Source organism: Phacochoerus africanus, chromosome 6 (assembly GCF_016906955.1).
Source record: "Phacochoerus africanus isolate WHEZ1 chromosome 6, ROS_Pafr_v1, whole genome shotgun sequence".
Classification (NCBI taxonomy): Eukaryota; Metazoa; Chordata; class Mammalia; order Artiodactyla; family Suidae; genus Phacochoerus; species Phacochoerus africanus.
This window is the reverse complement of record NC_062549.1, coordinates 91,566,548-91,580,325: the sequence shown is the minus strand read 5'-3', so window position 1 is coordinate 91,580,325 and position 13,778 is coordinate 91,566,548. Positions and strand designations below refer to the sequence as shown.

At 43.7% G+C, this 13,778-nt stretch overlaps 1 pseudogene; it reads left to right on the top strand.

Annotated features, from left to right (window-relative positions):
- Positions 1-6,283: 6,283 nt before the first annotated feature.
- LOC125128705 (thioredoxin, mitochondrial-like) overlaps positions 6,284-13,778 on the top strand; it is a 40,367-nt pseudogene continuing 32,872 nt past the window's right edge.

The window sequence follows — 13,778 nt, the reverse complement described above, 5'->3', positions numbered from 1 at the left end:
CAGTGGGTTAAGGATCCCGCATTGCTGTGATCTGTGGTGTAGGTTGCAGATGTGGCTCGGATCCCGTGTTGCTGTGGCTCTGGTGTAGACCGGTGGCTACAGCTCCAATTAGACCCCTAGCCTGGGAATCTCCATATGCCATGGGAGCGGCCCAAGAAATAGCAAAAAGACCTAAATAAATAAATAAATAAATAAATAAATAATAAAAAGTTTTGAAAGGTAACAGGGAAAACATGCCCCTGGAGAGTTTCACTTGGAAACTGGAGGAGTCCTTGCTGTTAATTGGGAGCTAAACCCAGGAAAGAAAAGGTTCTATGATTATAGGATTTTAAGGTTCCTCTTAACAACGTTCTTAGTTTTCGGTCTCCTTTCTCAGCCAAGCCTGAACAGTATTTCTGTTGAGATCTCTGCCAAAGATAATTGAGGGAAATGAAAGCAGAGGTCTTCCTTTATTTTGCTTCCCAAATTTCAGGGGAATTCACATCCCTAGTTGTGGTTCTCCAGGTGGGGCCCCTGGACCAGCAAAATCTGGAAATTTGTGCCAAAGGCAGATTCTTGGGCCTCACGCCAGACCAAATCAATCCGAAGCGCTGGTGGTGGCACCAGCAAGCTGTGTCTTAACAAGCTCCCCAGGCTGATTCTGACATACAGTAAATTTTGAAAACCACAATTCAGAACATTCCCGGCTAACCGTCTGCCAGGTAGGCCAATAAATGCCTACAGCCTTGGGTGAAGTTCAGGTTGCAATTTCTTTTCTTTTTTTTCTTTTTTTTTTTTTTTGCCTTTTCTAGGGCCGCTTCCTGAAGCACATGGAAGTTCCCAGGCTAGGGGTCTAATTGGAGCTGTAGCCACTGGCCTACACCACAGCCACAGCAACGCGTGATCCGCAACCTACACCACAGCTCACGGCAATACCGGATCCTTAACCCACTGAGCAAGGCCAGGGATCGAACCCGCAATCTCATGGCTCCTAGTTGGATTCGTTAACCACTATGCCACGACGAGAACTCCTTTTTTTAATTTTTTTATTTTTTAATGATTTTCATTTTTTCCATTATAATTGGTTTACAGTGTTCTGTCAGTTTTCTACTACACAGAAAAGTGACCCAGTCTCACACACACACACACACACACACACACACACACACACACACACACGTGTATATGAGAAAAAGAATGTATATATGTATATATTAAGTTGCAATTTCAACCAGATTGCCAAGCGGAGACGTAAGTGATCTGATAAATCCTGCCAGAAAATCAGGGCAGTGGAAGCAGGACCACATTAGTGTCACCCCGAGGATCTGAGAGCAGGTCTGAGTGGATCTACCATGGAACCTAGATAATCTCCCAGCTCCAGGACAGGAAGCAAATAAAATATTATCTCAGTTTTCCTAGGATCTCTCCCAATGCCAAGTGTGGAGCCTGCTTGGGGGGATGCCCAGACATGGTATCAACTCAGATATGTTATAAGAAAAGCTGACAGACCAATAGAAGGGATAGAAAATTAGCATGAGGGGCTCGCCAGGCTGACACCTGGAATAAACATAAGAGCTACCCCTCAGATCTCATTCATTCATTCATCTACGCATTCGTTCAACAGAAATTTTTTGAGCACTTACACACTCAGGTACATTAAGAAGCCGAACTACTACAGCATTTGCATATAGTGGTGTTTTTTGGTTTGTTTCAGTTAAGTTTTTTTTGTCATTCAGTCATTTTTTTAACTTTTCTAGTAGCTACGCTGCCATAATGAGCTCTCCATCCTTCGGCAATTTCTTGGAGGTAGTTAGGGTTCTTTTAGAGGGTGCGGAGCTAGGCATCTCTTGACGTGGTCGTTGGGTGAGCTCTATCCACTGTAATGAATACCATGACATTGAAAGCTTGGTTATGCCCTGGACACGGAGGATGAGGACTTGGATTGTCCTACCACCCTGGATCATTTGGGCTGCCTGGTATGCATGTCATCTGGAATTAGATCCCTATTAGAAAATAACTCATCCCATCTGGCAGGAATTGAACTCTTTCTGGCCATTCTAGGGATCAGACCTCAGGATTAGGAATGGAGGCCCCTTAAGACAATCTCTATGCAAACTTACTCTCTGCAGCTATTTTCCCACCCTGGGTAGATACCTGGCAAAACCAGATGAACAAGTAAGTTTGAGGGGAGGAGCACTCTCTTGGAATATGACGGTACCCCTGACATAGTGTAATATCAATCATTAAAAATTAGGGAGGAAATGATGTACTGGGTTAGGCTAAGATTTGGGCAAGAGAAGATTTTCTAAAAAAGAAAAACAAGCTGGTGCCATAGCCAAATTTCAGATAAAACTGATTTTTTTTCCCGTCTTTTTGCCATTTCTTGGGCCGCTCCCTCGGCATATGGAGATTCCCAGGCTAGGGGTCGAATCGGAGCTGTAGCCACTAGCCTACGCCAGAGCCACAGCAACGCGGGATCCAAGCCGTGTCTGCAACCTACACCACAGCTCACGGCAATACCAGATCCTTAACCCACTGAGCAAGGCCCAGGATCGAACCCGCAACCTCATGGTTCCTAGTCCGGATTCGTTAACCACTGAGCCACAACGGAAACTCAAAAACTGATCTTTCTTAAGGAAACTGGAGAAGAGACAATGAGGTGGCTAATGGGATATGATCTTCTAGTAGGGCCTTCAAACCCCAAAATGGATTACATTCCTTTTAGCCTTGAGGGTTTATGATTGAATCCAGAGCATACCTTGTCTTATATTATGGAGGTAAACCTGTTTGGATAAATGAGGCCTCTGAGCACTGGTCGCTCACATACTAAGAGACCCAGCCCCAAAAAAAGGACTGTGTGCGTGAGGTGCAGTGTGGGGTGTTTGTGATAGACTTTCTTTTTCTATTTTTGTTTTTGTTTTTGCTTTTTAGGGCTTCACCCATGGCATATGGAAGTTCCCAGGCTAGGGGTTGAATCGGAGCTACAGCTGCCAGCCTACACCACAGCCACAGCAACACCAGATCCGAATTATGTCTGCAGACCTACACCATAGCTCACTGCAATGCTGGATCCTTAACCCACTGAGCAAGGCCAGGGATTGAACCCCCATCCTCATGGATGCTGGTTGGGTTCATTAACCGCTGAGCCATGAAGGGAACTCCCGATAAAACTTTCTGGATAGCAGTCACCCTCACCCACTGGAAGATAAAGCATCATATTTATTAACTCCTGAGATGCTAAAGTTGTATCCTAAAAGGGAACACAGAAATATTAAGTGATGTTTAAATAATGTTCCTTAATGCATTACTTAGTATTTCTGTGATCCTAAGAGTGTGTGGAAGGCCCAACCTACACCACTATCCCTCTTTGGATTGGTTGTCCCCCCCCCCCCACGCCCTGCCCAGCAAAGATGAGCTTTGTAAATACTCCAGCCTCATAGCTATAAAAAAATTCAATAAGCGAGAATGAATAGTGAGCCCATGTTGACATAACATATGGCTCTTGCGATACCCATCAGAGTTTGAATTTCTATCCTCTTCATGAGGAGGGCAGAGATCCCAACAGGATTAATTGAGGCACACAAACCTGTTTTAAGATTAAACACTCTTATCTCTATAATCCCAGAAGAGCTCTTCTTCTGGTTCCAAGAGTAAATATTGTGCAAAATAAAAGGCACAGCCGTATTCTCATGTGAGGGTGAGTCTACATCCTGATGTGAGAAGCCCTTTCCCTTGACTGACTATATAATCTGTTAACACCGTGATACAGGCCAAACTGTACAGAGGCTGCCTAGTAGGCAGCACTGGTGAGAGTGTAATTTGGTGAAGCTCAAGACCATGGTATGCTAGGGGATTTGCTCAGCATAGGGTTCCAGCCAGAATGTCCAAGTACAAAAGGAAGCCAGATGGCAGATGATCCACACAGAGTGTTATAGGCGTGATCTCATAGGGATGGTTCCTGTGGTGTGTACATGGGCTCAGCAGGTATCTAAGCCCTCTCAAATAGGCCAGATGTGGAAAGCGCTTCCAAAGTTTCGAAACCTAACTTTAGGCATTCCTGTTGTGGCTCAGTGGTTAATGAACCCGACTAGTAACCATGAGGTTGCTGGTTCAATCCCTGGCCTCACCCAGTGGGTTAAGGATCTGGCATTGCCATGAGCTGTGGTGTAGGATTAGATGTAGGTCGCAGACGTGGCTTGCATCCGGTGTTGCTGTGGCTGTGGCATAGGCTAGAGGCTACAGCTCTAATTAGACGCCTATCCTGGGAACCTCCATATGCTGTGGGAGCAGCCCTAAAAAAGACAAAGAGACAAAAAAAAATTAAAAAGAAACCCAACTTTACATGGTTATGAACCAGTATCCGAAGCCTGTGGGTTATTTGTTTGTTAGTTTCTTTAGGGTTACACCACATGCAGCATATGGAAGTTCCCAGGCCAGGGGTCGAATCAGAGTTACAACTGCCAGCCTACACCACAGCCACAGCAACACCAGATCCGAGCCATATCTGCAATCTACACTACAGCTCACAGTAGCACAAGATCCTTAACCCACCGAGCAAGGCCAGGGATCAAACCTGCGTCCTTGGATATTAGTCAAGTTCATTAGCAACTGAGCCACGATGGGAACTCTCCAAAGCCTGTGGTCTTAAGGAAGGATGGGTACGCCTAAACCTGACCATTCATCTCATTACTTCTCAATAAGAGAGCATTTCTTACGTGGGATATGCTTCATGGTGCCATCAGGCTCTCCAGGGCACAGACTCTAGATCTGAAGCTACTATTTGACCAGCGTCAAAGGGAAATTCCTTCTCCACTCCTCCACAACCTTCACTGACTTTCAGTTCCCTTCCTCTGGAGCCGGCCCTGTTGGGAACCCAGGAGAAGCTGTCTGGGAGGTATGGCCTTGATCAGTATTATATATCCAGGTTAGACAGACAAAAATGATCTTCACCAGCTCACAAAATGAGCCCCTCTGACCTGCAGGGCTCCTGAGACTATTTACTCAAATTTCCCTGGGGGAGGGTACAATTTCATGCCAAATCTTAGAAAAGCAGACATAAATTACTGTCATACCAGATGCCTGATCATTCTCTGCTAGGGCGCTCTGAGGATGGCCATAGACAATGTAGACCATGCCTGACTGGGAAAGTGGCTTTATAAGGCCCACATGAGGCAGCCCAGGGATCCTGCAGAGTTTTCCCTTTTCACCCAGCTTCTCATGCAAGGGCATAACATACTTGTCAGTCTCCTCTTACAGGCAGGATAACAGAAAAGTCACTTTTAAGCCCCTCCTCAAAATGTCAGTGCCTAGATTGTCATTGGTACTCAGAGCTGAATTAGGAGTCCTATCTTCTTCCGAGGATTGTAGAAGTTGGGTCTGTAGGCACAAGATAAGCAATTCTATCCTTGACCTTTGTTGCAGCTACAAAGCCACCAGCCGGATACAGAAGCTCCAGGAACTGCATTTATTGGGCAAAATCACTGTCAGACATGATTCCCTTTTACCAGAAAGGTGTGCGTCTGTTATGCTCAGCCCTCTGTGGTGTTCTGAGAACCTGAATGCGATGCAAGTGTGGCACTGTGGACTTCAGGATATTATGCATGAATCTGAGACAGAAAGACCCACAAGACAGGACATCAAGTCAAAGCTAATAAAACCTCCCAGATAGTCAGAATGAAGGACTGCACTGAGAAGGAGCCCAGGCATAAGGCAATAGAGGGAATAAGGGGAAAATATACATGAGCATAAAGGGTTTCAAATACTACTCAGCCATAAAGAAGAATAAAATAATGCCATTTGCAGCAACATGGATGGAACTAGAGCCTCTCATATTGAGTGAAGTAAGTCAGAAAGAGAAAGACAAATACCATATGATAGCACCTATATCTGGAATCTAATATATGGAACAAATGAACCTTACCACAAAAAACAAAATTATTGACTTGGAGAATAGACTTGTGGCTGCCAAGGGGGAGGGGGAGAGGGAGGAAGTGGGATGGATTTGGGAGCTTGGGGTTAGCAGATGCAGACTATTGCCTTTGGAATGGATTAGCAATGAAAACTATGTCTAGTCACTTATGATGGAGGCTAATAATGTGACAAAAAGAATGCACACAGCATGTGTAACTGGGTCACCATGTTGTACAATAGAAAAAAAAATAATGTATTGGGGAAATAAAAAAAAGTATCAAGCTGAAAATAAAATAAATAAATAAATAAATAAAGGGTTTAAAGTGGAGAGAGGATGTAGAATCTAATTTTTTTAAAAAAAATGAACAAGTGCCTTGACAGGCTGTGCTGTGCATCCCTCTGCTCTCACTGCAGGGAAATGGCTCAGTAACTTCTCCTGAGGAGGTTCCTGGGGTCTGTAATCTCTGGGAAGCCATCTCAGAGTCAGTGGGCACCCCACGCCTCCAGGGCCCTGCAGACCCCACAGCTCATCACTAGTAACCTGACAGTAATACCCAATCAAGCCTGGTCAATATTCACTCACCAGAGTCTGTACAATGACCTTTAACATCCAGGATGGACCTGACTTTCGAGACCAAGTGGACAACAGTGAGATACAGGGGTTGTGGATTTCCATGCACAGTGGTGTGGGCCCTACAAGACCCTGGGGCCAAGGTTGCAGAAGGTGGTGGCCATGCAGCATGGAAAGACGGCCAAGGCCAAGGTGGATATTGACGACCCCACAGCCCTCACCCTGGAGCATGATCAGCAGTGACCCCTGTGCTGGCCATCATCCCCTGTGCTGGGGACGTGGAAAAGTTTGTGGGCATCCAGGATAAGGACCAGCTGGAGACACTTCTGAAGAAGAAGCTAATTGGAGTTCCCGTTGTGGCGCAGTGGTTAACGAATCCAACTAGGAACCATGAGGTTGTGGGTTCAGTCCCTGCCCTTGCTCAGTGGGTTAATGATCCGGCATTGCTGTGAGCTGTGGTGTAGGTTGCAGATGCGGCTCGGATCCCGCACTGCTGTGGCTCTGGCATAGGCCGGTGGCTACAACTTTGATTAGACCCCTAGCCTGGGAACCTCCATATGCCGCGGGAGCGGCCCAAGAAATGGCAAAAAGACAAAAAAAAAAGAAGAAGAAGAAGGTGATTGGCTGAAAACCAGGGAAGCTTCCTGATTTCCCCTCCTGCCTGGGCCCCATGGTCCCAGGGACCCCATAGAACTCACAGCCCTTCTGTGCCAGCCCTTCCTACCTCTTCACTCTGACTGGCCTGTGCTTTGGAGACCAGGACTCCAAACACCAGAGCCTCCAGAGGGTGGCCACCAGAGGAGCGATGCTGCTGCCGAGCTGGGATGACCATCTTCCCACCCACTCCGATCCCTCTAGGGCCTGTGGCTGTGCTCCCAGGATGCTTGGACAGAGCGTGGGGCCCGCCTGCAGCAACAGCTTGGTTTGATCTCCCTGGTCCCTTCTGATCTGAACCCCAGGACCTGGCTCATCTGCTTCCTGCATTTTTCTTTCCTGCTGCTCTTTTGTAAAAAGAGAAAGAAGGAAAAAAGAAACCCAAACAAGTGAGAGTAATATATAATTCTCTCATCTCTTGTAGGTTGGTAATAAAGAACTTATGTGATCCCTTCTACCTCCCACTCTGATGAACAGACCCTAGGCCTTGAAATAAATTACCCTCTGTCCACACCCTCTTTCCTCGAAAAGAGCCACCTGCCTCTTTCCTCCCAGACACAAGGGCAGAGAACATGTGTCAAGCTAGGGGGATCCTACACACCTTTGATTCTGGAAGGCTGGAGACACTCCCCTGCCACACCACTACCAGCCCTTTCTCGGAGCAGTGGGCTTCACCGCGAAAAAAACTGGACCAATAAGCCAGGGTTTTATTTCTTTTCAACAGTGGGGGAAAATAATGACACAAAAGAACTTATTTAAAAAAACAGAAACAAACCCACAGATTTCAAAACCAATCTTACAGTTACCATAGGTGAAAATACAAGGGGGAGGGAAACTGGGAGGCTGGGAATAACATATACACACTTCTGTATAAAATAGATGATTAACAAGAAATTACGGTATAGCACAGGAAGGCCTCCTCAATAGTTTGTAATAACTTATATGGTAAAAAAAAGAATGGATATAGGAGTTCCTGTCGTGGCTCAGTGGTTAACAAATCCAACAAGGAACCACAAGGTTGCAGGTTCGATCCCTGGCCTTGTTCAGTGGGTTAAGGATCCAGCGTTGCTGTGAGCTATGGTGTAGGTCGCAGACGGGGCTTGGATCCCGAGTTGCTGTGGCTGTGGTGTAGGCCATTGGCTACAGCTCCAATTAGACCCCTAGCCTGGGAACCTCCATATGCCACAGGTGTGGCCCTAAAAAGACAAAAAAAAAAAAAAAAAGAATGGATATATATATGTGTGTGACTGATTCACTTTGCTGTACATACATCTGAAACTAGTACAGGATTGTAAATCAATTACATGCCAATAAAATTAAAGTTTTATAAGTTAAACTAAAGTAGAGAGAGGAAAACTGAGCCTGGAAGAAGAGAGGGGCTTGATTTCACAGAAGCCCTGTGGCTTCGTGTTTGATAGGAAAGGGTCCAATGAAGTGATCAGTCCAGTTTGGAAAAGGCCTATGCACCGCAGGGTTTCCACAGTCACTTGGCACTAGGTGTGCCTCTGAAACTGTAGTGAGGTCCCCTGGATACTGCAGAGGAAAAAAAAAACTTAAGATGGAAGAGGTACTGCGTGTTTTGAAATTGCAGAGAGAAATATAGATGAGTGTAGAAATTTTAAAAATTGGGGGAGCTCCCATCGTGGCTCAGCAGAAATGAATCCAACTAGTATCCATGAGGATGCAGGTTCGATCCTGGCCTTGCTCAGTGGGCCGGGGATCCGACGTTGCCAGGAGCTGTGGTGTAGGTTGCAGAGTGAGGATCAGATCCCTCATTGCTGTGGCTGTGGTGTAGGCCGGCAGCTGTAGCTCCAATTTGACCCCTAGCCTGGGAACGTCCATATGCGGTAGGTGTGGCCCTAAAAAGCAAAAAAAGAAAATTTAAAAATTGAGTTGGACCATCAAGTTGCTTTTTTGTATAATTTTAGAAAGAGTTGTTTCAGAAGTGAATGAGAATAATGAATAAGTGACCAGAATTGGTAATAGCGTGCACAGACTGTAGTTAACAGAAATTTTGGTAGTAAAGGAAAGAACAGAGATAGGTCGATAACATCTTGGAAGGCTTAATAGGTAGTAGAAAAATAAATTATGCTCTAAATGGAAGTGGCAGGGGTGTGTGTGTGTGTGTTTGTGTGTGTGTGTAACGCTGAAGGCCAAGAGTCAAAAGAAATTACGTGAAGAGTGAGAGTTACAAAAGATCAGATTAGGATACTAAAGGCATCAGGAAAGGATGTGCTTTGGAGCAGAGGTAACATTAACCTTAAAGAAGAAGAGAAAGGCCTTGTCCTAGTAGCAGAGGAGCTGGGAATATAGGAAAAATAATAACGCATCAAGTTCACGCATTTTGTATATATAATGTTTATTCCAATTGAGAAGCCCTGGGTTAGCCAGTAAAATATAGCTTCTCCGGTGGGTCGTAAGTCAAATACACTGTGGGTATTGATCTCCTTCCCTAAATCAACGGATGGTTCTTTGTACAAGAGGAAAAAAAAACGGAGGCGGCAGAAGGTCAGGAGCAACTGCTCAGGCTCAGAATCCCTGAAATAAAATGGCTCAGAAGCGAGCGAAAGAAAACAAGTTGAGAGCACATTTACCTTGCTAGACTTCTGGATCGGAATGACATTTGGAGCACAGATTTGAATTCCACCCCCTAGATTCTTAATAAGAAAAATTTTATGTAAAAATTTCAAATACGAATTTGAAAGAACGAAATTGTGCACACTTGTATACCCACCACTTAGAGTCAAGAAATGTTAACAACGTGCCTGAATTGTAAATATGATGTTGGTGTTTGTTTATCTGTATAAATTTATTGCTGAACCATTTGAAATGGAATTAGATATCAGGCTATTTAGGCGCTCAATACGCCAGCATACATCTCCTGTAGGAAGGCTCTCTTTTATAGAGCCTCATGCCTTTATTGCAGCTAGGAATGTTATCAGAAATACCCTGCTATCATGCAACCACCGAGCCATATGGTCAAACTTCTCAAACTGACCAACAGATGCTTTTACAGGGAGTTTTTTCAAACTAGAATCCAATCAAGGCTTGTGCACTACATTTGTTCTATAACTTTTGTCACTTTTAAACCAGAACAGCCACGCACACATCCTTTTTTTATCCCTGTGACGTAGGGATTTTGAAGCGATCTGAATAAGCACCTTATAAAATTACCACATTCCTGATGCTATGTCTCTTGTAGCATTATCGCACGTGTTTCTATGTCTCCCATATTCCCTATATATTGGAAGTCTGGATGAAAGCCTTGATTAAATACAGATGAGACATTTTAGGCAAGGGTATTTCACAGACTGTGCTGTTACTTCACATCGCCTCTCACCAGGAGGCACACAGTGTCCAGGAGTCCACTATCAAGGTGGTAAGATTTGATGCCCAACAGCTCTCTTTATTTTATTTTATTTATTTATTTACTTATTTATTTATTTATTTTTTGGTCTTTTTGCTATTTCTTGGGCCGCTCCCACGGCATATGGAGGTTCCCAGGCTAGGGGTCCAATCAGAGCTGTAGCCACTGGCCTACGCCAGAGCCACAGCAACGTGGGATCCGAGCCGCGTCTGCAACCTACACCACAGCTCACGGCAATGCCGGATCGTTAACCCACTGAGTAAGGGCAGGGACCGAACCCGCAACCTCATGGTTCCTAGTTGGATTCGTTAACCACTGCGCCACGACGGGAACTCCAGCTCTCTCTATTTTAAAGATACACGTAACCCTTTGCAAACATCAAGTAATCTATAGGATGATATTTAGCCTCACCCAAATATTCTATTTCCTAACAAACTTTCACCTAATGGTTGCAATATTCATTGATAATAACTGCTGGGATTATTTGAGGATGGCAAAATGATTTCTAGTGGTATCATTCCTTCTACGTTTATTAGTTGGTAATCTTCAGCAATACAATAGCTCCTCCTTTAAAAGGCAACATGGTAGTCATTTGGACTAGTCACCAATATTCTGTTTTTCTCTTCCTTCTGAGTACCTGATGAATGTATTAGTCAGCTTTTGCCTCAGTAACAAACAATCCAAAATCTTGTGCCTCATAACAACAAACATTTCTTGCTCACAGGCCTCTGATTTGCCTGGGGTTCAGCTCTTCTGGGCTTTGTTCCAGGCTCCAGATCAGAATCATATGCCTCTCACACTAGGAGTCTGAATAAAGAAGCCGTGGCTCCTGGGGCAGGGCGGGTTGGGGGAGGCTGCTCTTTGCTGGATGGTACCAGCGTTAAAGAGAAAGTGAAAGCAAGAAACACTTCTCTAAAGCCTCTGTTTCAGGCCAGTGTGCTGTCACTTCCACCCACAGGGCATCAGCCAGAGCAAGTCACTAAATCAGTAGAGGGAGGAAGCTTACACTGTTCCTAGGGAAAAGAGAGGAAATTTATTTCCTAAAAAAATCATACAATCTGCCCTGGTGGAATTGAACTTTTCTGTCCTCTAAATTTGGACGTAACCATATAACTTGCTTGAGCCATGGAAATATGAGCAGGCATGTGATCTATCTCCCAGCACCTTCATTTTCACTGCCACAGAGACCAGCAGCTTTCTAAATTATTGAGTCTCTGTCACTTTGTGTCCCTAAGTGAAGACAATGTGGATGTCAGAAACCTTGCTAACCCAAAATAGACATAGTGAAAGTGAAAAATAAACTCTCAAGGTTTTGAGGTTTTGGTATAACCTACCTGTCCAGACTAACACGAAGTGAAGCGTAATTATTTCTTTTTCATTACTAATCTTCAGAATAAGAGGTCAGTGTACTAGGAATCTCCACTACAGCAAAAAAAGCATTTATTTCCCCTCTCTCTCTCTTTTGTTTTTGTTTTTGTTTTTCCTTTTCTTTTCTTTTCCTTTTTTTTTTTTTGAGTGTTATTGTGGATCAGACTTTTTATCGATATGATCAATCCCAAGCATCATTCTTTTGATGTTCATATTGTCCCAAACTTGGCCAGTGAGAACGCTTTCCTTTTAACAAGACCCCAATTAGATTTCAGAATTTCCTTCCATTCTGATAGAGTAAGAAATCTTAAGCTACTTAAATGTTCCTTGCTTCAAACCTAGAACTTGCCATTTCTCTAAGGAGCCTTGATTCTTTATAGTGAGAATGGTATTTTAGAAAACAGCACCTGAATGTCAGGTGTGCTCATTGCTACTGGAGGATATTGACGTCTAAGCTCTTTCATTGAACAGAGCATATTCTCAAGTTTTCTTTCTCTCCCTGTCCCTCTCTACACAGGCATTTATGTATATGTGTATAGATAGATACAGATACAGATATATAGTAGACTTATAGATAATAATGCAGATAAATATAAATTACATCAATTATATTGCATACAATATATGCCATATTTTATATAGATATGTGTAAATCATATCTTATATAAACTTGATATTTCCAAGAAAGATTTGATATTATAGAGTTCCCCCATTACCTGCTCTGTTTTTATATTCTTTTCTCATACACTAAAAGATGAGGATCCTAACATCATTAATGGTTTGTCTTATTTGCTTTATTCTAAAACACACATACAATAATTTCAAAGTGGCAACATCAACAATAAAACTACTGAGTATAGTTTAAGATTCACTTGAGTTCTTTATGTCCTTAGAATACCTGCTATCAAAAGATGGACTCTGTGAGTCAAAGTCCCCTGTGTGAAAGAAATATTTCCTTAACATGTAGTTATATGTTATCTGTTAGATGTGCAATTTGATTAATTGGTTACAGCTTTTAGTCGAGAAGAGGAGATGTGTGCAACTTCTCTTCAACTAAACTAAACCGTCCTCACCTGCCATGGAGCTGGCTGTAAAAAAAAGTTAGATATTTAATATCTCTGCACCAATTTAAAAGAAAACCCTTCATCATTATAACTCTTGAGCCAGATCTGGAAGATTGGATCTGGTAGAATTGTCAGGGAGGAGGACATGACTGTGGGGAAGACAGAAAGAATCAGTAGAGAGAAGGTAACAGGAGAGAGTGACAGCTCAAGAGAAGAGGCAGGAACTAGCTGTGACTTGGAAGGGAAAGGCTGGTTATGGACCCTAGTACTGTGAGCATTCTCCAAACAAAACTGAAGGAACCTGAGTCAGACCTTCACATCTGTGGGCAGGCTCAATCGCTTCCAATCTAACAAAAGCTCAAACAGTGGGAAATGCACTTAAACTTAACCCACCACGGAAAAGCAACAATAGTAACAACTGATTCATTTACAGGGTGCTGTTCTAAAGATTCACCTCCACTGGGCTCCTTTAATCCCTCTGATGGCAACTCTAGATGATGGGTCCTACGATTATTTCCATTATACTGATGAGGAACCCGAGGCTGAGAGAGGTTTTATAACTTACCTGAAGGCACAGAGGTAGTGAGTGGCAACGGAGTCTAGTCTAACATCTAACACATCAAAAGAAGCTCTTCCCCCAAGAGTCATGTATTTGGCTCTTGGAAAGTTAAATGCTTATTTGGGACAAGTGAGATTCCGTATGGCCAGTATAAATTGGTGATAAAAACTTTATATAAAAGGAGCCCTCCAACCAGTTTCCATTCCAGTTCAGCCACTTAATCCCTAAGTGACTATGGAGTAATTTTCTTGTTTAGAAGCCACACTCTTCCCCAACACCACGACTCAAATATCAGGCTGTGACAAC